This window comes from Tetrao urogallus (assembly GCF_951394365.1).
Source record: "Tetrao urogallus genome assembly, chromosome: 6".
NCBI lineage: Eukaryota > Metazoa > Chordata > Aves > Galliformes > Phasianidae > Tetrao > Tetrao urogallus.
Genome location: NC_136819.1, coordinates 32,493,640 through 32,519,313, shown reverse-complemented (window position 1 = coordinate 32,519,313; position 25,674 = coordinate 32,493,640).

Here is a 25,674-nt window from a genome sequence, read left to right as displayed (position 1 = left end):
CAAAAGACCCTCCCCTCTTTGCCATTTTACATTCAGTGGAGCTGTGCTCAGAAAGGCTGAAAACGTACAATGCTGACATGTCAGCTACAGGCTCTTCTCTTTTAGCCACTTGCCCTACTTCCTTTATTTTCATATATTTTCACACTAACTCTCAGAGCTCCATGCAAAATTTGTGAAATTGCCTTGTTTTGTGCTGGCCTTGAGAACATAATATCAATATTTAATTTCCCCAAATCAATTCATTTCTCTATGTTAGGCAGCACAGTGTTTGATATTGCTTCATTCAAGTTTAAAAGATAATTCTTGTATCATTTTTTTCAGTTCAATGAAGGTTATATAAGAGGGTAAAAAATGAGCCAAAGAACAAGGCTCTGGTTAAAAGCAAAAACTTCAAAAACATAGGCTCCTATGTAGCAGGAAAGAATTTTGCAGCAATCAAGAATAGGAATCTAAATGACAGAGAGATAAAGATGGTATTCCAAAAGGAAAAAGAGACATAGGAAGAAGGGGAAACAGAGTAAGTGTAAAGATTTCAAAGGCATTAGCAATCAGCATTTTACAGTTTAGGCAAATACACTTGTCCTCCTTTCAAAGACAGAATATGAGAGTGAATAAACATAACAGTGCAAACACATTTCGCTATGTTACTGCAAAGATTCCATCCACATTAAAGCAATGGGACCTCCTCACAAATTTGCAATAGACATACTTAAACAAAATATACCTTATTATTTTCCAGTACAATAATACCAGAAAAAAAATTGACTGATTTTGAGTTGGAAGTGGAAAGAATCCTGGCCCTGACAACTGATGGAGACTGACCAAATCTCTTTTGAGTAGTCAGTTGTAGCCTGTCCAATAAGAAAGGGCCTAAGACAGAACTATAAGGAAAATTGAATGTCTGAATAAATTATTTTATTATGCCAATTTCAATAGGTCTTCTCAAAAAAATGTGGAGAACATACATAGGCCACTCTGAAAGTAATACCTCTATTTATTTCCCAGGAATATTAGACAGCTACAAACAGCACAATAGCACTAGTTGATAGAGAAAATGTTTATCTACAAAACACTTATTTTCAGTGTAGTAGATACCATTAATTGTGCATTTTTGACAGTGCTGAACAAGTGCCTGCATGCCTCTCTCATAAAAAGTGGTTTGTCTTTCATGTAGCTTTTGCCACTTCTCTTGCCATCCTCCACCTTAGTGCGCTCACACCCAATGTGTGGTCTCTGTAAACTTGCAGCGTCAGTGAATGTCAGTGTGTGCAATTTTTCTCTGCATGGAGGAATTCAATTCCACACACTTACTTCTATGTCAAATGCCATTTTCTCAGACTGCTCCTCTTCTGCCATCTGTCACACAGCAACAAAATGTAAGGAAATCTTGGTAGGAAGGTTCAACTCCTGCTGCCATACCACGAAAATCTGCTCCTAACATTGCAGGTCAACAGAATAAAAACAAGAAGCATTACTTCTGGAGCAGCCCTTGTTCTATAGAAAAATGAATTCTAAACAGCTTTCCAGCTCCAGATAGATATGTCTACTGGAAAAAATTATTAATTTCACGTGTCCATTGTAAAACTCAATATCTTAAGTTGATTATACTAGATGTTATTAAGATTTCTAGTCTTTTATTATCTGTAAATACAGAAAGACTTCAGCAAAAAAAAAAAAAAAAAAAAAAAAATCTGCTAGTTTGATTTAGTCATCTGTCAGCAATCATTAGTCCTGAAATTATCAGAATGAGAACATTCTGGCATTACTTTGAGATAACATAAAATCTTTCCATCTCAGGTAAACTGTGAGAATCTGAGGATCTTCCAAAGTACAGGAGAATAAATATCCTGTGAGCAAAATATTTTTTCCAAGGTTTTCTTTGAGAAATTAAGAAGCTGATAAATAAGACTTGTTAATATATCAACGTTAATATGATGTAAGTGGATTCTGATGAGCATAAATGCACATCTATGCAAGCAAGAAGTCTTACAGTAGTTAAATATGTCCTCACATGTCCTTCTTCAAACTTTACTAGCTTTTTTTCCCAATTAAGCTTTTCAAACAATGTGTGTCTGTCTTTGACACTCTGAGTTCACCAACATAACAAAGCTTTGAATATTTCATAACTGAAAACAAATGACATGTTGTTAGCTTGAATATAATCATTAATTTATGTATATATTTAACCTTAAGTTTACTGAGAAAGCGTGGATTTCTATATTTACGTTGTACTGCAAAACCTTTTCAAAAGCTTTTCTAGATCATACAGTATAGCTAAAAGTGGCCATGGGCCTTACTCAGAACAACAGTTTGAAGACAATAGCTAAGAAAGAACAATTTAGATTTTTGTAGGTTTTGATTTTAATTTGTGATTTCTAATATATTTGAATCTTTTTATTTTTGTTACTATATTGAAGGATATCAAATAATATTCTTTGACGGTGGATTTTACTTTTATTATAAGACATTTAAACACATTTTTAACAAATACATCCAAACAGGATACATTATCATCTCTGCTATTGGCCTTTCATCACACCTTAGAGGTAAAATTCAACTGAGAGCAGGAAAGGAAGACTTTGTTATAATAAGCTATAACTGATAAAGAGTACTTACTGCACTTCAGCTCTTCTCTGGAAAAGTAGCAATCATACAGATATGTTTCATTTGTACTTCCTGCTTTCTGGAGTAATCAAAAACACAATATCAGTAAAATATCGTTTAAAAAAAAAAAATTGTTTGCTGTTGATACAACAAATTCCATATGGCACTCCAGACAAAAATAATTCAGGGAAGAGAAGAAAAAGGGAGAGAGAAGGGGAAAAAAAAGTAAAGAAAAGAAAACAAAAACATCTGTGCCTTTTCTGTGTATTTTATCAGTTTTATATTTTAGATAATATGAACAATTTACATTGCCATTTTGGAGAAATGTTCAGTGTTCTTTGGTAACAGAATTTTATTTTTAGTAGGAAAATGCTTAATCTAAAAATAATGAGAAAAGATTACTGCACCTATACACATATAATATATACTTCTCTAAATTGACTTCTGTCTAGTTGATTCAATTTTGTTCAGAATTTTTTACAGACAACTTTAATATTATTTTGCTAGTCCTGAAAGAATAAGATACTTGTACTGGAAAGTAGTTTAAAAAAGGCATGTGAAGAGCAATCCCACATTAATTTTTCTATCAGTGTAAAAATAGGACTGATATCAGTGCTGTCAAAGTAGCATGAAAGTAAAAAAAAATATATATATAAGAATATTAGATGGTATTTTAAATTAGATTAAGCAACATCACAATATGTCAGTTTAAATACAAAACATACATAACATACAAATACAAAACATACATAATATGTTAGTTTAAATACAAAACAAATCCATTCAAAGAGACATATAGACAAAAAGTATTTCTGGATGAGAGCTTGATTCTATACTAATGCAATTGCAGAAGTAACAAAAAAAATATATGGCATTAAAAAAATGCTAAAGCAATAAATCTGGAAATATAACTATGTCATATAATTATGACAGGTGAGGAATTTTGTTTGTTTTTGTTTTCTTGCTTGTTTTTGGAAACAGTAGTTCTTTAGCATTGCCTAGTATCCCAACAAATGCTCATAATTCTCTCAAGGACATTGAGACATGCAAGCTTCAGAAAAGTGACTCAGACAAAGGAGGATTTTAATAATATTTAATCTGAAAAACTAGGATAAATTGAGCTTATCCCAATTTGTAAAATGATTTTAAATCTGATTCACTGGAAGTGGATAATTTAATTTCAAAAGGTCAGAAGTTTACCTAGATAATGTGTACTCTGGGTGTGTTTAACAGGTGAGAAAGTCTGCACCAAAGGAACTTTGCCCTTAAGCGTACTATAGGGTATTGTGCAATATTCCTGATAAGATACAGGACTGAACACAACTTAGTTGTAGCTTTGCTAAGATAATACGAAAGGCAGTGACACATGATGCCTGTGTTATAATCTAAAACTGAACTATTTAGTCCTATTTAAATTAGTTCAAAATACATTAAGAATTTTCTGCATCACCTTTTCATTGGGGTAGAATTCTTTATTTTTGTTTTATTTTGGTTTTGTTTGTTTTTTAGGAACTATCTGAGCTACAATCAACTTCTATGTCAGTTTGGGACAGTGTCTCTGGCACAGGAAAAAAAAAAATCCTTTAAAGAAATATCTAGTGTTTAGAAAAAAACACTATGTCAATGGCAGTGACTATGTTGCCAGGTTAACTTCTTTTTCTGATAGTCTTTAATCATTAATCTTGTGACAGAAATTTAAAATCAGAACATTGATCTTAAGAAATTGGTGGGTATTTGTCTTCAACTCAAATAATAAATTCACTGTATTTGACTAGATTTTTTCCTCAGATGTCTCTCCCCTTGCCTACTAAATATAGCTGGCTCTCAGCTTGGAGCAGCTTCTGCCACACTAAAAGTTAATCAGAAAACGTATGTTACCTGTGCTGCTGTAAGCAACAGAAAGAAGATGGGGCCCTTTGTACTTTCCCTGTCAAGTGTAGGCTTAGCTGAGATAGATATGATTTTGTTTAAAGTTGCTACAGGCATTGTATCCCAACACCTAACATCTGTTTCCAGTGAACCATTTTTATCAAGGTATTCTTTCATTGGAGTGTGAAGTGGGAAAAGTTATCCTTATACAAGTTGTTCTGTGGTAAACGTTAGGTACACTTGACTTTCATTGCTTTATTTTATGCATAATTACAAATTATCTACAAAGATTATAACGTTTTCATCAAAGAATGTTTATAGTTTCTTCCCTATAAAACTATGAAAAACCACAAGGGGTTCCAGTATCAGAGTGTGATTTCAGCAAGTAGGTGTTTACTGTAATTAAGCTGATGGTGCAGACTACTAGAAATATGGATCAAGTCATATGAGAGCCTGCATTACAGAGAGATAGCATTGATAGTAAATGACACATTGGAATGCTCCTTGGAAATAAGGGCAAAAAGTGAATACATTAACTTTTAGCTTCTAAGGAATGAAGACAACCTCCTCAAACTCTCAAGAATGGGGAAAAAAAAAGAAAAAGAAAAAAAAAAGTACACATAGGTGCATTCAGAAAGTGGTTTGAAATACATTCCTAAGTGAGCTCATCTTAAAATATGAGTAATAAAATAAGTAGCACCCTGGTTTAGACAGAAGTCAAACTTCTCATCACAAATAGCTGTAGGCTGTGGAAGCAGAGTTTGTTTCATAGATAAAAACAAAAGAAAATCTAAGAAAAAGTTGCTTAACCTATTTTGGCAAATTCAGCTACCTAAATGCTAGAATTCTGGAGACCTTACCTGTCCTCCCTGAAGAAATTCTACTTTAAAGGAATCTTTCAAACTGTAATTTGATATTTAACTGGAACATCTAGTAAAACTTAGAAAGTGGAACAGTGGAACTGAGCTGAATAATAAACTAAAATTTGCTTCTAGCAAAAAAAATTTTCTTTTTTCATCTTCTTTCTTCTTAGATTCTATGTTTCTCATACCTCAGAGTTCCCAAAGGACTGAAAATAATAGCCTTCAACACACATTGCATAATGGGTAGAATGTCTGTAATGTATAATTCAGCTCAAGACTTCTCTAATCCATATTATAAGAATAGGCACCTTTATCATCTTCTACAAGGAGTTAGAGTGGTTTATTGGATGCAGATCCTTTTTTTCCCCATTTATGCTAATTAGCTTGGGAGAGAACTTTGGAGAGCATTATGAGGAGGTTGGACTCCCCAGAGTACAAGGTTTATTTATGAAGTTACTCCAGCTCAGTGAGCAAAGTTATTCATGTCAAAGTTTGTGACTTAAGCCCAGTGAATTACAAACTTTGCTCCAGGACATTATAGAATCATAGAATCATAGAATCATAGAATCACTAAGGTTGGAAAAGACCTAAAAGATCACCCAGTCCAACCGTTCACCTATTCCCAATAGCTCCTACTAAACCATGTCCCTCAACGCAACATCCAGTCTTTCCTTGAACACCCCCAGGGTCGGTGATTCCACCACCTCCCTGGGCAGTCCATTCCAGTGCCTGACCACCCTTTCTGAAAAGTAATACTTCCTCATGTCCAGCCTGAATTTCCCCTGGCGTAGCTTGAAACCATTCCCCCTGGTCCTATCACTAATGACACGAGAGAAGAGGCCGACCCCCAGCTCACTACAACCTCCCTTCAGGAAGTTATAGAGAGCAATAAGGTCTCCCCTGAGCCTCCTCTTCTCCAGGCTGAACATTCCCAGCTCCTTCAGCCTCTCCTCATATGGCCTGTGTTCCAGACCCCTCACCAGCTTCGTTGCCCTTCTTTGAACATGTTCCAGGGCCTCAATATCTTTCTTGCAGTGAGGGGCCCAAAACTGGACACAGTACTCGAGGTGCGGCCTGACGAGTGCTGAATATAGGGGAACAATCACCTCTCTGCTCCTGCTTGCAACACTGTTTCTGATGCAAGCCAGGATGCCATTGGCCTTCTTGGCCACCTGGGCACACTGTCGGCTCATGTTCAGCCGAGCATCAATCAATACCCCCAGGTCCGTTTCCTCTACGCAGTCCTCCAGCCACACCGCCCCAAGCCTGTAGCGTCGCCTGGGGTTGTTGTGGCCGAAGTGCAGGACCCGGCATTTGGCCTTGTTGAAACTCATCCCATTGGCTCCAGCCCAGCTCTCCAGCCTGCCCAGATCCCTCTGTAGGGCGTCGCTACCCCCAGGCAGATCCACGCTTCCAGCCAACTTGGTGTCATCTGCGAATTTACTGAGGGTGCACTCGATGCCCTCATCGAGGTCATCTATAAAGATATTGAAGAGGACAGGCCCCAGCACCGACCCCTGCGGAACACCACTCACGACCGGTCGCCAGCTGGATTTGACTCCATTCACCACCACTCTCTGCGCCCGGCCCTCCAGCCAGCTCCTTACCCAGCCAAGAGTGTACCCATCCAAGCCTCTGACTGCCAGCTTCTGCAGGAGAATGCTGTGGGAGACAGTGTCAAAGGCTTTGCTGAAGTCTAGGTAGACCACATCAACAGCCTTTCCTTCATCCACCAGATGGGTCACTAGATCATAGAAGGAGATCAGGTTGGTCAAACAGGACCTGCCCTTCATGAACCCATGCTGGCTAGGCCTGATCCCCCGGTCACCCTGCACATGCCGCATGATCTCCCTCAAGACGATCTGCTCCATAACCTTCCCTGGCACCGAGGTCAGGCTGACAGGCCTGTAGTTCCCCGGATCCTCCTTACGACCTTTCTTATAAATGGGAGTCACATTGGAACCCAGAGATCAGAGGAAGACTGTGACTAAGCAGTGGGTAAAGTATACATTCTCAAGAACCTTTTTCATCAAATTGACGAGGAAAGTAGAGTTCCAAAATTCCCTGTGCATCAATCGGTTACAACTGAAGACCACATAATATGCCTTTTCTAAATATAACCTTGTGTTTCGTGTCACACATCTGTCCCTTCAATAACAGGCAAGTTCAATTTTGCTCCTTAACAAAATACATTTCTTAATCTTAAAATGTTCACAATTGAGATGTCTGTGTAAGAAATCAGTACAGTGAATGTATTTTGCTTATTTACTTGTGTGATATTTCAGGATCAAAAACAACACCAAATTTTTATGGAAAAGCTTATCAGATTTGCGCATCACCCAAATCATCATTATCTTTTATGTTCCAATCATAACAGTCAAATCAACATGATGATACTAGAGGGAACCCTTTGGTTGCTACTCACATCATGCAATCCAGTTCTTGGATGCCCTTCAGCAGGTGCTCCATGACACAGCACATTCTGCTCCTGTATAACCTATAAACTGAAAAGGCGGGTAAGGCTCACAAAGGTTTATGCCATTTAAGCTAGTTGTTAAGAACCTTCATACTATCAGTTGATTTCCTTTCAATGAGCATATCAACACAATAATATTAAGAAACAAGAAGTGACACTAGCAGGTTACAAATTTAGAACTAACAAAAGATAATTCTTCTCAGAATGGGTAGTTAGGAGTAACACTGTGTTGCATCGTGGATTTATTTACTTGCATTTAAAAAGGCAGACGGGTGAATTAGCAGGAGAAATATGAGATGTTAAACACTGAGGCACTCTTCTCCTTTCTCTATATCTACATTATAAAAATATACAGCTGAGCTAATCTTCCCAGGCTGTCTTTGCATTCAAGGGAGAAAGACAAGCACTTCTCAGAAGAAACTGCTGTCCTGTTTTGAGCATCTGCTCCAAGGCAAGTTCCCACCAGCACTGCTGACAATTCTATTCACTGTGAAAAAACCTCGAGTAATAGATTCAGACTAAAATGTGGACTTCCACAGTCAGACAAATTCCACCTGTTTTGCTTTCCTTAGGAATTTTCTATTGAATCTAATCAGAGACAGGATACTGGGCCACATGGATCTTTGATCTGACCCCTGATAAGTCTATTCCTGCTGAATGCTGCACTACACATTCCCTCTGAAGTGGATCTAGAGATAGACAGAATTACTGTCATTTACTACATAAAGACATAGTTACAAACACAAAGGACAATGTTTCATCTAAATTTGGCAAAACATTACTCAGTTGTTAGCACTTCTGACTCTTGTGAGGCAAATTGTCAGGCCAACTGGCACATGTGCTATCTAAACAGTGCTTGTGTGAAACAAAACAGAAGGAACACTTCAACAGGTTCAACAGGAACTTGTGCTTCAGCAAAACACACTGGCTTTTAATTTTCTTCTCAGTACAATTCAAGATATAAATCTGAACTAGTTATGCACTGAAATACTAATTCATTTATTTCCTGTCAAAATTAAATTTCAAATGCAGCATCACTTTTCTTCACTTTTTGAAATATACAACTGTGATCCAGGTAAATCTAGCCTACATGTAGAATGATTCAGGGCCCAGGCATATTAATGCTTTTGACATGATAGTTCAGCTGTTACAGCCGTTACAGAAATAGAGTAAAAGGACGAAAACATCATTTTAATTGTGATTTTCTGTGGTGTACCATTTATAGAGATTTCTATTGTTTATCAATGAAGCTGTAGATATTGTTTTTTTTGCATGGCTCACTGCTTTTGTGCAGTTGCAATGTACTCACTACACTGAATTCCAGTTAATTTTAATGGCCTTCACTGAAACTGGTTTCCTTCAGATCCTATGTCCAAAATTTGAAGTGATATTCTATATATAACCTCTGGGCATCTCTCAGTTAACTAATGAACCAGGTGGAATTTTCAAGGGCAGTCATCCAGTATTCCAACCACAGAAGCCAGGTGCACACGCAATTCAGGTGCTTTGATTCCCCAGGAAAACTATTAGGAGAACTAGTAGATTTTCATGAATGACAATGGAATTTCACTACCACTCTTGAACCATGCTTTCTTCAGTCTCTTGACATCTAAACTAGACTAAACCCTTTTCTTCTGAGGCAGCTTTCTCTCTGGTACACCCTGGCCTCTGAGCTTCTATGCTCTTTTGGTACCCAGGCAGAGAGCTTCAGCTCTGCCCTACATGCAGGCTCCTCCAAGGCTGACAGCATCAGAGCACAGACAGGAAGTGGGCAGTGCTCTAGGATCTCCTTTCTGCACAAACGTGGCTGCAAGAGCACAGTCACCGTCAGGACTGGTGATTCTGGGAAATGCAATTTTTTTTTCTATGAAGCTTCAAAAACCTAATGAAAATTATACATTGTAAGAAACAATCTCTTGATGCAATATATTTAAGACAACTTCTAATCATAAAAGTACTGAAATGAAGTATTCTCATTCTTATTATGTGTCTACAATCTAGCAAGCACATTTTAATTGCACTCTGTAAAAGTTTAATTTTTTCTCCCCCTTACCTCCTCCTCAGATTTCTGCTATGAGACATCCAAAAAGCAGTAAACTGTGTGCAAAAAGCCATGGTTTTATTTGCTTGGGAATTCACATTTCCAGTATTTTTGATACTGATTTATCACCTTCAATCCCTTCTCTAGCCTGCAGTTTGTACGGTGCATCTACCTGCTTAGGGCTTATAATACATATCACCTTTTCTACAGGACGGAAGTGCTCCAGGAAGTCCTCAGAGTTAACATAAAAATGTTCCTTGTTAGTATATACTTAAGTTTTGATAAATATAAGCCAGATATTGGAATTCTGTTACATAAAAACCACAATTATTATTAGGTTTTTAAATGTGTTGAAAGAGATAGAGGTACTCTCAGGTTATGTGCGCAGCTCCAAAGATTCAATAAAGACTTGTACAGATAAGATCAAAAGAAGAACAAAATTCTGTGGTAAGAAGGATTTTATCTGTGATGTTGTTTTATATTTTCATGTAACATATTAAGTTGCAAACAAAAAAAAAAATGGCAATGTCATCTTTTTTTTTTTTTCCTGTCAGAAATATATCTGATACACAGAGATAGAGGAATTAATTCCTAATTTGAAAGAAGAGATGATCATCAAAAAATTTCACAATTAAATCTTTCAGAAACCATAAGCTTTTTTTAGGCTTTTCTAAGTAAGAAAACACTGACAAGAATGTTATATGCATATGTAGTAAGTACTGTTATCATTTATTCATTGTTTCTATTGTTGCTAGGAACAGAAAAATAAATCTGAGCACTGTTCAATGCCTTTTGGGCAGATAGTCATTAGAAACTTTTTCTGGATGTGCGACTTACTGAAAAAAATTGTTTAATTAAATGTAACCATAAAAATTAAGCATATCTTTCAGATCACAAAGAACAATTTTTACATTTGTATTCTTTTCTGCTCTTCTCCCTTGAGTAGTTATTAACTAGACTTGTGTTCCTACTCTTTTCTTCTTTCTGTTAATCTTTGTCCCAGACTTCATCAGCAAAGTATAATTCAGATTTCCATTAGCAGCAGGAACTACTAAGACTCTCCGATTTTCTGTCAATTTAGAATGTGCGCACTCGTCCCTATTTAAAATCTGCGATACTAAGTATGCTCCCAGTACTTCATTAGGGCACTGCATGATCTGTCTTCCATTAGAGCTGAACTCAGGGACTTTTAGTGTCAACAAATTATACCAAATGTCATGCAGCTGTCTTGCCTAACAGTCTTGCTCAATAGGGAGCCTGGGAAGCTCACTTTGGCTGAAATAACCACCCTACGATGAACACACAGCTTCACACATGCAGATAGGCAGAAAAGTGAGGTCAAGCAACAAAACAATGATTCAGTCTTGAGACAAAATTTCATGGTTAATGATGCTGACAGGTTTTTATTCTCCTACAGTATAAGTAATAACTGTAACTCACCTAATTCAGGCCAAAAGCATAGCATGTATATTCATTAAATGAAGAGCTGATAAAGTTCAGAAATAGAAGGTACTCCTTCTTTTATTTTTCCTTCTTAAGTGGGATGTGGGAACATTGTTCTTGATGTAATAATCAACCTGATTCCATCTCTGATGTTTATTTGTCTATTACTATGTAGACAGACTGGGCTTTGGGCTTTCAGCTACAGTGACTGTACTACTGAATTCTTTATTATTCTACAGTCTTCTAATCATTAATGACTTTTAGCTTATGAACTGACCGGATCTGTACAGGTTTTTTTTATATATGCCACTTAAAGCTTGTTTTTGTTCTAAAAAATGGTAAGAATTTTACAACTGATTATAATTAGAGTATGCATTATTCTGTAAAAGTTAATAACTTGTATCCTCCAAGAAGTGACATTTTGGATAGAGCAAGGAACATGTTTGAGAATGAAAATATGTGATAGTTAAGTTCTGTCACTGTCACTGTGATGTTAGAAGCTTTGAAAAAAAAAAAAATACACTTAAAGTGATACTTTCAAATTATTTCACCTCTAGGTTTAAGTTCTAAAATATTTTATCCATTTTAAAAATAAAAGTATTTTCAGAATGACATGGAAATTAAAATCACTGCATGTCATTAATATAATCCTTAGGTTATTGTACCTAAACAAGTGGTCTGGACTCAAATAGACCATCTTGGAAATTTTACTTTGGTATAAAACAAAATATAAATTCAAAACACTTTGTTTAGAATGTAACTACAGATACAGCAGCTTATATGTGGCCATATTTTTGAAAATATGACATTGTTTACTCATCTATAATTTTGAGATATGCATATCAGTAAAATACAATCAATATCCAGAAATCCGAATATGAATCTGAGAAGTATCTAATATACTGTATATTTGCTCACTCACATATTATTTAAATACCTTACACTTGCTCTGTAATGACTGTTATTTTTGAATCATTAATAAATTATTACTAATTCATTATTCATTTAAATGTTCACGTTGATAGTCCTATTTGTGATCTACTGAAATGTTCAATTTTATAAATATTCCTTCATCAATTCATACAAGTGGCAAATTCTTAAGCAATAAGCACACCATTTTATTTCTGCCACATTTTATAAATTATCTTACTCTTGTTGTGTTACAGAGCTCTGAGTTTTTTCTCTTCTGTTCACATGTCCAAATTATGGCTTTTGACATTTCAAAATGTTGTAAATGAGAAGTGGCACTTCCACTGTTTATTCAGGTAAACTGTTTTCAAAATAATCTAACTAGAATTGAAGCTGTTGAGGTTCTGCTCAAGTGAAAATAACAGATGCAGGGGTTGGTTCCAGTGTTTTTTGTCCATGGTGTGAAAAGGTTTGCCTGACAAGTTGATATTTCTTGCCATTTCTTTGAATGATCAAATTCAAAATCCTACATAAGACTGAACATCTGTTTATCCATTAAAACCCTTCCTTATTCATCTATGCAGGCTGGATGAATACTACTTCTGAACTTTCTCTCAGCATGAAGGAGCTGTGAAAAGTCATTAAGGCTTTTATGACCAGCTTGAAAAATATGCTTTAGACTGATAAAAGCAGCAGAGCTTTACATGTGAAAAATGGAGTGACTTTCTACAGCCACTGAAAAATAGATCTCAGTATTGAGTACTCTTTTCTTACTTTAGTATCTACTATCACAGTAATAGCTATTTTTGAGAGAATACATTCACACAATAGTTCTACAATTTCAAGAGACTATAAACGCTGAGTAAATTATCCATAGTAGCAGCTGCATGCCAGAAGAGAATATTATGATCTTCTTTCATAAGTAAGGGTGTCAGATTTATCTAACTTGTGCCTAAATAGCTTCAATGACAAAAGGGGGGTGTTTTAAACAGCAGGAAAGGATCCCAAAAATTAGACTTTATGTGGAGTGTAGAATAGTCTCCTCTAACTTCTCTCCTTCCATCACTGTAGTGTTTTCTTCTGCAAGAAGTAGGGTAGGACTGCCACTGTGCTATATAATGAGTCATTAAACATTTTTTTCGAAAGAGTCAGCAAAAGAGTTTATATAGGCATCATTTAGGATTTTGCTTCAGCATCTTTAGAGAATTTCTGTCTGATGATTTTGATACCTGAAAGATCAAATAGCTGTGCTGACTATTTTGAGGGTTAAATTGAGATTATATTACTGAAATAGATTTGGCTTTATAGAACACACTACAGCAAATAAAAACATTCTCATCACAGCTGACAAACAAGATAGTATACTAGTAACACTCTCATAAACATTCACTGATTAGTCCTGATCAAACACTTGTACTTACGTGAGTTATCACATTCACATTTGACAAAGAACTTAAGTGTACAAAGAATAGAAAGATAGACTTTTCTTACCTTTATTTTCCTTTCTTTCATTGATATTCATTTCACTTCTAGGAAAAGAAAAACAAAACACATGAACTACAAAAACACAAAAAACAGGAAGTCACAGAATATTGCTCATTCCATTTATCTTACATTTTTCTAATTTTTTCATGCATATGTAATGAAAATTTTTAAGAACTATAAATATTTTTTTCATTTTTTAACCATCCACTCTACTGCAAATGTGTAAAACACTGAAGTAGGAAATAATCATCTCTGTATTTGCACGCTACATTTTTATTTTTTAACAGAACAGGAAGCAAAAATAAAATTTGATGAAGGATGCAGCATTCATAGAATGCTAAAATTACTATTCTGTGAGCAAGACTGTTTTCTTAAGACATTTTTTATTGTAAGCCATCACTTACAAACAGCTCCAAAACCTATAATAATTATGCAGTTAATACAGTACACAATGCTTCACTAAACAGCTAAAGGTATTCTGAATGGAAATCTGTAACCATTAACTCATTTTTAAAAGAAAAACATGAGTATTCCTTGTTTACAAGGCTCTAGGTAATTTCTGTGTATGTACTGGGGGCTGAGGTGATTTGGGCCAGGCTTCCACATGGTCAATTTCCTATAAATACATGCTTCAACAATCATTAACAGCCTCTGCCCTATATAAGCCCGACATGAAAACTGTCTAGTTCAGTGCATCAGCTATTTTTAACCACTCCATACAGTTTCCTCAGCCATGCGGATCTCTAGTTTCTGCAGCATTCTTACCTGACCAGAAAACTAGATTTCAGGCAGCTGTCTTAATGCTGCTTATGTCTACTTCCCATAAATTACATATTTCTAAGAGACAAGACAGAAATGATGGCTGAACGTTAAATGTAAAATCAGTCAAGATAGCCATCTTAGGGTTTCTGTTTGCTCTGCAGATGGACTAATACAGGTATTAAATCTTCAAAGTCTTTCAGATAGATAAATATAATTTTGATAATCTCACTGTACTAAAGTACATTAACTTTCTTCATGCTAGCCTGAAAATGTGAATGTGAAAATGGAAAGACAAGGTCTTATTCTGGTCATACTTGGAACATTCAATGTGCACTGAACTGCCCTATTTAAATCCTAAGTTCCTTGAATTGTATACTATTTCTATTCATTTCGTTCAATATTAGGTGTATATGGAGTTATTCGAGGACAGATTGGAGGGGGCCCAGGCAGCCTAATCTGATGATCAGCAGCCCTGCCCACAGCAGGTGGTTTTGGGCTCCACAGTCTTTAAAGCTCCTTCCAACCCAAGCTGTTCTATGATCCTATGTGTCAGTGATTTGTAAAAACAGTCAGAAAGTGTCAGAATAATATAAAAACAACTGGAAAGTTATTATTGATACATTGGTAAATTTTGCCCTGACATCGGGAAAGCATATATTGCAAATAACTCTATTCTCAGCTTCAAGATCTAGCTGATGAACAAACCTTACTGTCTTCACAGTGTGAAATTGAAACTTAAGTCCATAAGTAGAACTCTGACACTCATCAGACCATATTTATACTAAATTACTCTTTAATTAAAAATAACTGTAATTCAAATCCAAGAATTTTCCTTAAGTTGCTGAACTGCAAAATGTGCACAGAAAGATACCATGGGGAAAATTTGTAACTCACCACTAAATGAATGTATTTGTTCTGGCAGCACAGTAAAACCAGTGACAAGTAGCAAAGGGAGGTCTAACTGATGACATGAGAAGTTTATGGTTTTGTAGTAATAACTTAATAAGTGACTCTGAGGATCTCTGATATTTGTATAGTTGAAATAGACTCACATTCCAAAAACCTGAAGGACCTTCCTGTAGATCTTGTGTAGATATCTACACAAATACTATTTGCAAGCTGTGATTTTTATTTACTAAATTTCTGAGATAAGTTTCACAAATTCAATTAAAGAAATATCATAACTCAAAGTTGAGCAAAAACTGTCTGAATTTCTTCATTATCAAGGCCCTCACTGGTGGTCCATAAGATTTTTCTGAATGTTTTAAATGCAGTTTGTGGGATAATGTTGCTCTCTTTAACAAACTATACAAACTGCGCTGAAATTGAGCATGCTTGTTACATGTGTCACATAACCCTTGAGAGAAAGTCTGCTTAGACATGGGTATTATTCTTAGTGGCATTTAAGTTCTAATTTTAAAATGGAACTAAATTCAAAGAGGAACATAGGAAACACATACCATGGAGTTTCAGAGATACCTGAATGAAGAAGTGGGGCTTGTTGCCTGCAGTTGGACCATGAGGCCAGAGCTATGGTGAGTTCCGATTTATTCTCCTATGCAGACACATGTGACCATAATTTAAGGGCAATTTAGCATTTTAAGATCCAGAATTTACATATCTCTCTTTCAACTGTAGAGTCAGACTTGGCACAGATACCTAAGACAAAAGTGCTGTTAGGTTCCATATTAAATTTTATAAAAATGCCTCCACCTCCTCCCCCAAAACAGAAACTAAGATAAATAGATTAATTAAGTTCTGAGATTATTCAGACCCATTCAAGACCTTGGAAAAAATCCTAAAGAACTATAAGCTATCTTGGAAGCAGGGCACTTTCTTCCCCTTTTCTGAAGCCAAGATACTGCTCAGAATTTGTTACAAAATCGAGAAGTGATCCATCATCTCTGAAGTAACAGAACACCTCTCTTGAAGATGGCTTCAGATCTTCCAGATATTTGTATGAACAGCATCAACAATGGATTAGCAAATACTGTAGATAGGCAGGCATCACTGCATGTTCTGTAGGTGACATTATTATAGGATATGAATCAATAGCAATGACCTGATAGACTTCTAAGCTATTCAGGTTTCAATTAGCATTAGTATTATTTTCTACATATTCCACTGCTCATTAGCAAGACTTGACAGTCCTGACAGCTGGTGCTTTGGAGTATTCCTGTATAGTATTCCCAAGTGACCTTGATGAACCCTTTAAATCACTTTAGCTCTACTTTGAAGAACAGATTGTCCATGCTGATTTTATAACCCACACTGCTGCTGAAGCAGCTTTCTTGGCCAGCTTCTGTCTCCCCACTTCTGAACATCTGCTGCTTGGAAAATTCAAGTCATCACCTGCATATTGGTGAAACTTACTGATAACAAAGTTTATAAGAACTTAATCTGCCTCATTTCCCATGTAATATACTGAGAAATATATGTTTTTTTCAAATTCCTGTATTTCTGCGTGTTTGATCTTGTAAAGGCAAAATCAGAAGTCTCTACAACAGTTATAGAAATGCTCACTATCATGTTCTAGGAAAAGAAAAAAAAAAAGAAGAAGAAAAAAGAAATGTTTGGTTTCTTTACAATTTTAATGCATTGAGTGTTACTGCTTCCAACTGGCACCATCCTGCCCTACAATCCTGTACAGCTTCCTGACTGTCAGCTCCATCTTTGCCTCTTACTATAAGGTCACAATTTGTGGACTACTGCCAGACCATCAGCAGTCACTTCTCTCCTTTGTCTTTCCAGTACGTGCTAAGTGCTCATAAGTCGCATTAACTAGAATTGAGGCAAAGCAACAAGTTGAACAAATAATTATAATAGCCAACAGGGAGAGCAGAGACCTGTTTATAATTGCTTAGTTTGCTGAGTACATGGATGTTAATGCAACTCACTTCAAAGCAGTTATGTTGTAGCTTCTGACAGGTGCAACATGGAATTATTTACTTTAGCACAACTACTCTAGGCAACCTTGGAGAGTCCATATCAGCATTTAGTACTGTGGCCTTGTACCTACCATTGAACTCCCTGATCTTCCTTGAAAAACAGAACTTCCCTGTTTACCCATTATTCCAAATAAACATCTGGTCCTTCAGATTTCACTGACTTTTTGTATCTCTTTCTCAGAATGATTATTGTCAGAAACTTTTGAAACTACCTTGCTTTGTAAGCCTCTTTGCGATGTCTAAAATGGAGCTGAGGCTGGTCTGAAAAGTGATCACTGCACAACAGTTAATCACTCATGCAAAATATCTCCCAGTTTCCTATACCAGAAGGGAATAAAATTTGAGCATCTGATTATTCGTTTTCCTCATTTACAAAGCTGATTTTTTCATACAAAGCCTCAGTTGCTTCCATATGACCCTACTCAGCCTGGAAATCTTGCAGTCTTCACAGCCAGTCATGGACTTTCTATTCAGTGTAATCTGTGTAAACAAGACTGCATACTGTCAGGGTCAAAGCTCTCTACTATTTGGCCCCAACAATTTTCTAGTACTATGAACAGAGAGCTATGTACAGAAGACACACATTGACTTCATTTAAAAGCATATTTGGATTCTCAATGTGTTTATGTATTTTTGAAAAATATTCTGGATCAGACCATCTCTATTTTGAACTAAAACCTGAACAGAGGTAGAATGGAAAAGAAGAGAAATATAGCAATGACATTAGGAAAAAAAATAAAAATAAAAACACACTTCCTGCTCCTTACAGTTACCCATGTTTATTTCAAGTGTTAGTTTCTCTCACAAGCTTTTCTCCTTTCTGTTCACAAATGTTTACAAATTAATTTCCTCAAGAATTTTCTTTATTAATATTAACTCAGTACTTTTTAGTGACATTTTTATTACTGTTGGTCAATGTTCTATTTTTCTAATATCTCTACATTTCTTCATACATAAAGCTCCCACAAAACATCTGGGAGATTTGGTTAGTTATGACCATTGCACAGTGCCATTTCCATTCTCTGACCACATGTCAAGCTCTGAAAGCTTAAATATTTGTAATCAACAGAATTTTGGTGACTTGCAAATAAAGATAATTATTTGGATACCAAGCTAGAACATTTCAAATAGGACCATTTGGTAAAAATTAATGTATAGGCCATCCTAAAAATCGAGCACTATAAAGCAGCCCTGCTTGGCACTAATACTAAGGGAAATAAAAGTGTGTACTTCCTAAAATTTATCACTTCGCTTCTACATTTATTCATTTCAGGAAAATTCAGTTAATTGAACGTAAGTGAAAAATATACTTCAAATAGAGACATCCACTCAGCTGAAATAAACCCATAGAGTTTAGACAATCAAAATTAAAAAAAAAAAAAAAAAAAAAGTGATGGAGAATGACCAAACACATTTTGTGCTCTAAATTATGAAAAACTGATTAGGACCCCTAATCAAAATCGAAATCTTCTTCCTGCTGTTCAAAATGTACCAGGAGTAAAAATGTTCTGATAACTTTTAACAATACGTATATTATAATAAAAACGATTATTAAATTACATTGGAAATCTTAGCAAAGGCAATTAAATTATCCCCACGTTTCTAGCAGATGCACAAGAAATTTCTGTTGTCCAGAGAATGTGGTAAGTGACTTAAGTGAAATACTTGCCTTACACAGCAGTCTTTCATGGCGTGCTATAACTAGTAATCTACCCAGGATCAGAGCCAAAGAGGGATTAACCCATCACAGAAAGACATTCTATTTTAGGCTTCAGGCACAAATGCCTACTGACTGAACACACTGAGCTTTGTGCAATACGCCACTGCAGTTTGCTGCTTGATGAAAAAGAATGCTGTAATTTATCTTAAGCTTATAATACTGTGTTGATGCATCACACCTGTCAAAATAATGTTAGTATAGTAGACTGGTAAATCAGATGCATCTTCCAAAATCCTTGTTTGGTGACTCTTGCAGTGTAAAAAAACACAGCTATAGATTTTCAGCAGCATTCTTTCAGTGTAAGAATCAGATCCTTCCCACCATTGCAGAAGATCCCACATTTATCACTGAGAATATAGGCCTGCCAGCAGAACACACATTTTATTCCTTAATTACAATGACTATTAAGCCACCGATACAACTGACTGTAGTCCCCAGAGAACTATGCTTTAATCTTTGTTCTAGAATACATAGATCTAATAGAGGGACAGGAAAATATATTTCTGCTAGGGGTATGTGTAAACATTTTTGAACTATTTTCTGTAGCAATTACAGGACACTTCTGTGTAGTCATCTACCACATTTGATAACACCACGACCTTAATTTATGGTCACAAGAAATTCTCTCTATAAAGCAGGTTTAAAAGTCTAAAAGGCTAAACTACCTTGCAGGTATCCCCAACTCCTCCATTTTAAGAGTTTATTCTACAGGAGGCAGTATTCCTATTTATTTATTTGCAATATGTCTGATTCAAAACTATATAATTCAGGATCTCCATGTGGGACCATGTGCTATAAGACTGCAGTCATTTCCTTTGGATTCCTTCACATTTTCGTGAGCCAAGGGGTCTGACATAACACTACAGCGGTTCAGAAACACTGTTCAGCTATCAAGGAAAATGGTCATAGTGGGAGAGGAGCTATATAACTAAAATTATACGTACATTATCTAGCAGGCCTTTTGATAAGCACTCTTCAGATGATAAATCAAGAGATGATTTTCAGACACAAAAATCTGCTTGATACTAAAGTGCTTCAAGTTACTTTGTGTAGTAGACATCCTTTTGATTTATTCTGGTTATAATTAGTTATTATGGATTTTAAAGCAGAGTGTAGAGAGCTCTCTGGCATTTGAATGATCACTGGAGATCTCCATCTGCTATAATTTATCTGCACTCAGCTAAAATTTTAAATGAGCTGAAAAGAGGACATTATCTGGATTCACACATTAATAGAACAGATATGGGAATCAAAATGGCCATTTTCATGTGCTTTTAACTGCTTTTTTAATAAATTTAATTTACTTTCTATAGGAGCATTTTTTATAATGCAGTTGAGGTGTGAACAGCTATTTCCTATTTTGCTTTGTCTTCATGAAAAAAGAAGAAAAGAAAGACGACTGTCTTGTTTATTACACATCAGTTGTTTTGTGTTCTGAAAACACAATTACTTCCTTGTGTAGTTCTTCTATTTGTATGGCTTTTGTAGCTCTTTACAAATACTACTGAACTTTGTACCACTGTAGTGAGCTGGTGTTCTTATTCCCAGATGCATGAATTCAAAATTCTGTGCAAATTTGGATAAACAGTTTTTTAAAAATGTACAAAGAATTTATCAATATATGCCATCATTTGTATACAAAACACATTTTTTTTTTGCTTTTAAATGAATTTTCAAACAACTTATACCTTCAGAAATGAATGATCACATGTGGACATCCAAATTTATTAAAAAAAAAAAAACAAAAAACTATGTGACAGAGTCAAGGATAGAACCCGATTCTTCAGAGTGATTCTTTTTTTCCTTTTTTTTTTTTTTTTTTTTTTTGGGGGGGGGGGGGGGGGGGGGGAAGGGCAGGGTGGGGAAGGAGTGCTTATCATTCCCACTCTAAATATATCTCAAATTCTCCAACAAATGGAACAGTTATCCAAAAGAGAGCAAACTAATTCAGTCGCAGTACAGACCTACCTGGTGCACTGAAGTCGGCATTGCTGAGGGGAAAGCGGTGTGTGATCATGTCATTTTAGATCAGAGCTCCATGGGCTTCAGGGCTCGAAGGGCCCATCTTGATCATCCAGTCTGACAACGTGTATAGGAAGAGTCCATGGGAACAGCCCAGGATGAATCTCCTTTCATAATGCATAAGTACAAAGATACAGAATTAAAAATGTGTGAGCAACTTCCATTCTGACAATCCACAATTTAGAATGCGTGTTTTTGCAATGCTTTTTTTTTTTTTTTTTTTTTTTAAACAGGAGAGAAGGAAGGGTAGAACTGTTTCATGCTTAACTCCTGGATGTTGACTTCTGAAGCAACCAGAATTATCTATAAATAGCCTCCTGAATCAATTTTCTTCCCTCTGGGGTGTGTAGAATAACAGCTTTTCAGCATGCCAGTGAAGTGACCACGCTGTCTTCCTACAGGAGATGCAAAGAGGCAGATTCTGGAAGCACCACACAGAATGAAGACGTATCATTCTGGGTACAGTGAGTGAGGCTGGGAAATGGGATAGAGGGACCAGGCTTATAGCTGGGGAAAAGGGGACAGGAATAAAAATAGATCTAGGGATTTGTTATACCTTATTTTCCATATGCTGTCATTACTGTGTTTGCAGTCTCTGTCACGTGTCTCTTGGAATTATGTCCACTTTATACTACCTTAAATATTTTCTTATTTTCTTTTCTTATTTACTAATAGACTAAGTGCTCTTTCTAAGTCACTTGCCAATTTTAGAGGAAAATATCTATGCCACTATGACATTTATAGATGAGACAGCTTGGCTGCTTTCACCTTGGGAGGTATTTGATAGACATTGTTGCCCTGTTGATAGTTTATAACTAACAAGCAGCAAAGCCTGGCAATTTCTCTGTACATATTAAATATCAAAACTCATGTCACTGACTCATCATGATAGGGAAGACAGCACTCAGCACAAGGCAGGAGAAATCCCTTCTGCTCTTCAGCTGAAGGAGCTGGCATACTGTGGTTTTGTACCCGAGATGGAAGGTTGGATATCAATGAGATGTGCAGTGTTCTCCCATTTGGTCAATCACATGCTTCTCCTTTCAGTCTTATAAGGAGTCTGTTTTCCACTATAGTCTTTCCTCTAGATGTATGACTTTCTATAAAACATAGTCACAATATTAAAAACTTGCAATTGTGGGCCATATTCTGCTCTCAAGCATATTTGAATAAATCTGAAATTCAATAGCTAGACATTTTTTGGATCTGAGTATGTGCACAATCTATTTCTCTCATCCATATGTCTTTTAATCCAATCAGCAAGATGTACATTTGCTTTGTAAAATGAAATAGAAATGGCAAGCACACGTGCCCTAGTACTTAAAATATCATTTTACCCACAGTCATCATGTAGTAAATGCTGTTAAAGTAACAGAGTTGTGCTTGGGGGATGGGGTACAGTGCTGCCTGAATGTTCCTTATCTAAGAAGGGAAGAGATCTTTCTTTTTGCTGCTATTCATGTGACAGCAGAGCTGGAGGGACCAATTCAAACTTAAGAGCTAGATTTAATCTGAAATGATCAATACCCTGGAACTTGCCTTGTCCTACATGATTAGGCCAAGTAGCAGCACCATATATTCTGAGCTTGTGTTGCAAACCACTGTGTATTCACCAATTCTGTTAGGGAGAGTGTTTTTCCTACTACTCACACATTTCCAGTGGATAAGCCTGTGCCAGCAAATTTGACATTCAGCCTTCAGAGAAGAAATGGCTACTGATACACAGAAAAACCTTTTCCTATAACACGCAAGAATGCATTCCACAAATCTGTCGTAAGAGATAATTATTTTTAATCCAAATATGTTAAGTTTTTATCATCAATAATTGAATTATTAAAGCCAATTTTAGTTCCTGGTATACAAATTCTTTAGTGGCACAGCACACACTAAGCTGTGGACTGCAAGTTCAGGGGCTCATCCATCTTCACACATACTTGCTAAAGACCGAGGTCTTTCCCAGTCATTACCCTAGCATGCATCTAAAAGTCACTGTGTCACTGGTTCTGGCTGCTCCTCTTAAAGAAATATGAAGAAATTATCTTTGGGTTCTTTGGATTTTGAATGATGTGACAGACAGTTTGGATGAAGCTTTTTCTAGGAGTTAGATTATTTTTTCTATGATGCAGGTTTTTGTTTGTTTTGCTTTGCTTGTTTGGTTTGTTCCTTTATTTGTTTTTAACCCTGGATTTCTTCTTGCATGGAAAAGCCTGATATGGAATAGCTGAATTATGTATGAAGGGACTGAGTTTTCAGTATTAGTGAACGACTGAAGTTGGAAGCTAAAAGCAAATTTACTTCTAAGAGACTGCATGAAGATGTTACATTCTCTTGGGACCAGATCATTTGTAAAATGTTGCGATTTTTTTTCCTACTTATCTCATAGCATCCTTGCCTTGTCTCAAGTCTTGCTGTAGGTAATCCCTTTCAGTACAACTTTACTCAAACCAAACAATACTTATCGTATCCCTTGCATAAATTAAAGCTGAAAGCCTGCTAATAAAACTCAAAGAACGGAACAATAAAGTGAGACATTATTTCAAAAACCATATAGAAATATGGCAGCTTCGTGTATGTTTCAGTACATTCACAAAACATCTAGATTCTAAAGTTATAGGGACTGTAATGTCAGTAGCGCACAGAATCATCAGACCTCAGCAGAATCACACATCACAAGTTATTACAATCTAGTAAGTATTATTACTTTTCTTAGCTAGAAAGAGTCCATCAGACCCTGGCCCACATAAAGCACCCTTATATGCAACCATGGCACCACTAGTATTTCAGGGCAGGTTTTGATTAAAAGGGATACTTTGAACTATGTACTTTTCTGAATCAGAGCCATAAGCATCCACCCTTGAAACCAATCAAAGATTTAATGACTTCCTTGAGAAAGAAAAAAAAGTTTCCTGATCTTTGACAAAGGAAAACTTACTCCCCTGTATTCAAACGAGTTTCAGCACTTTCAGAATACTGGAAGTGCACGAAAAGTTTCAAAGTCAGTGAACATACATTTAGATTCACTTATTAAAAAAAAATGACACATGCAAAACTAACCACACTTATCTCTATCTACACTGAGAGAAGTACAACTTTTTGTCTGACTCAGTACTGAAAGTAAATATCCTAAGCATACTGATTGTGTATATATAACAAATATATTATTACTAATTTAAACTAAGTCTACATTATTACAAAAATTTAACATGAAAACACAATGTATATATATATTTTTTTACTGTTTGCTGAGAAATCAAAGATATTAAAACAAAAGGAAAAGGTAAAGACCAATGTGGACGGAAAGCTGAGACACTACCATTTTTAAATTCACTTTCTATTTAACATCCAGCTGTTGGGACAACTGCAAAAGCAACTGCTTGGCTTGGGGCCCTTTTTTGCTTCCCTTTGTGTTGATATGACTGACATCGCAATCTGTTGACAGTTTTTCCTCTTTGAATAGCTAATGTTGGGACTGCAGAGAAGGTTCCTTAAAGACACCCTGAAAAAGAGAGAATGTAAGGACCATCTGTTGTCTGTAGTATAATAAGGTCCCACTATTAAAAAACAACAACAACAAAACAAACATTTTCTTTGAAACACTGGTTTATTTCTATGAAGGATATCCACTCCTGACCACAGCCACCCATCATAAATGGCAGCCACCCAGCAAGAGTTAAGTTCACCTTTCTCACTGATGAACAGGCCCTTCCATTTCAAGATATTACTATCTACTCAGTCTGAGCATTAATAACATTCATTAATCAGAGCATCCTGCATTTTCTTTGCCTAGAGTCAATGTTGGAATTTTTTTGTGTGTAATGCCATATTTAAATTTGCCCCAGTTCCACTCAGCTTCTGCCACCTTGAAAATACTTTTAAAATTCGCAGCACAGATGAAAGCAAAGAGACAAATCTACACAAATTGATCTCCTCCTGCAGTATCACATGAAACAAAAATAGCCATGTAAATCCCAGCTGTCTTCCAGTTCTGAGTAGTCCTCTGCCACTCAGATTCACGGCTCATCCTTGCACTTTCAACAGTGTAGCATTCTGAGTTCAGTCCTGTGTTAGTATTACAATAATTATCCAGTACCTGAATCAGACCATAAACCTGTATTTTTGTAGATCTGTACTTCAACACTGCATAACGTACAACCATTTGGAGACACTGTGGTTCACCCCACTGATCCATCTCAAGCACCCAGATAATATGAAGGTATTCAATTAGCTCACAGATCTATGCCATATATACAGGAGATTCTGATCAGCTGACCAAATATCATTCTTATGCTGTCAACTGCAAAAAGAACCCTACCAAACCAAATAAGGTGAGGATCTCCCCCGCGTATATTTCATCCATTTAAGTGGGAGGCAAGCATGCAAAGCCCTTTTCTAAAGCAAAATCATAGCAGTACATTATGATTTTTCAGGGTCAAAAAGAGAACTCCAGCCCTTAAGACTCTCAGAAATACCACAGAGAGATTCAAATGTAACCATAAGGCTTTAAGGAAGATTTAACTAGCACGTGAAATGTT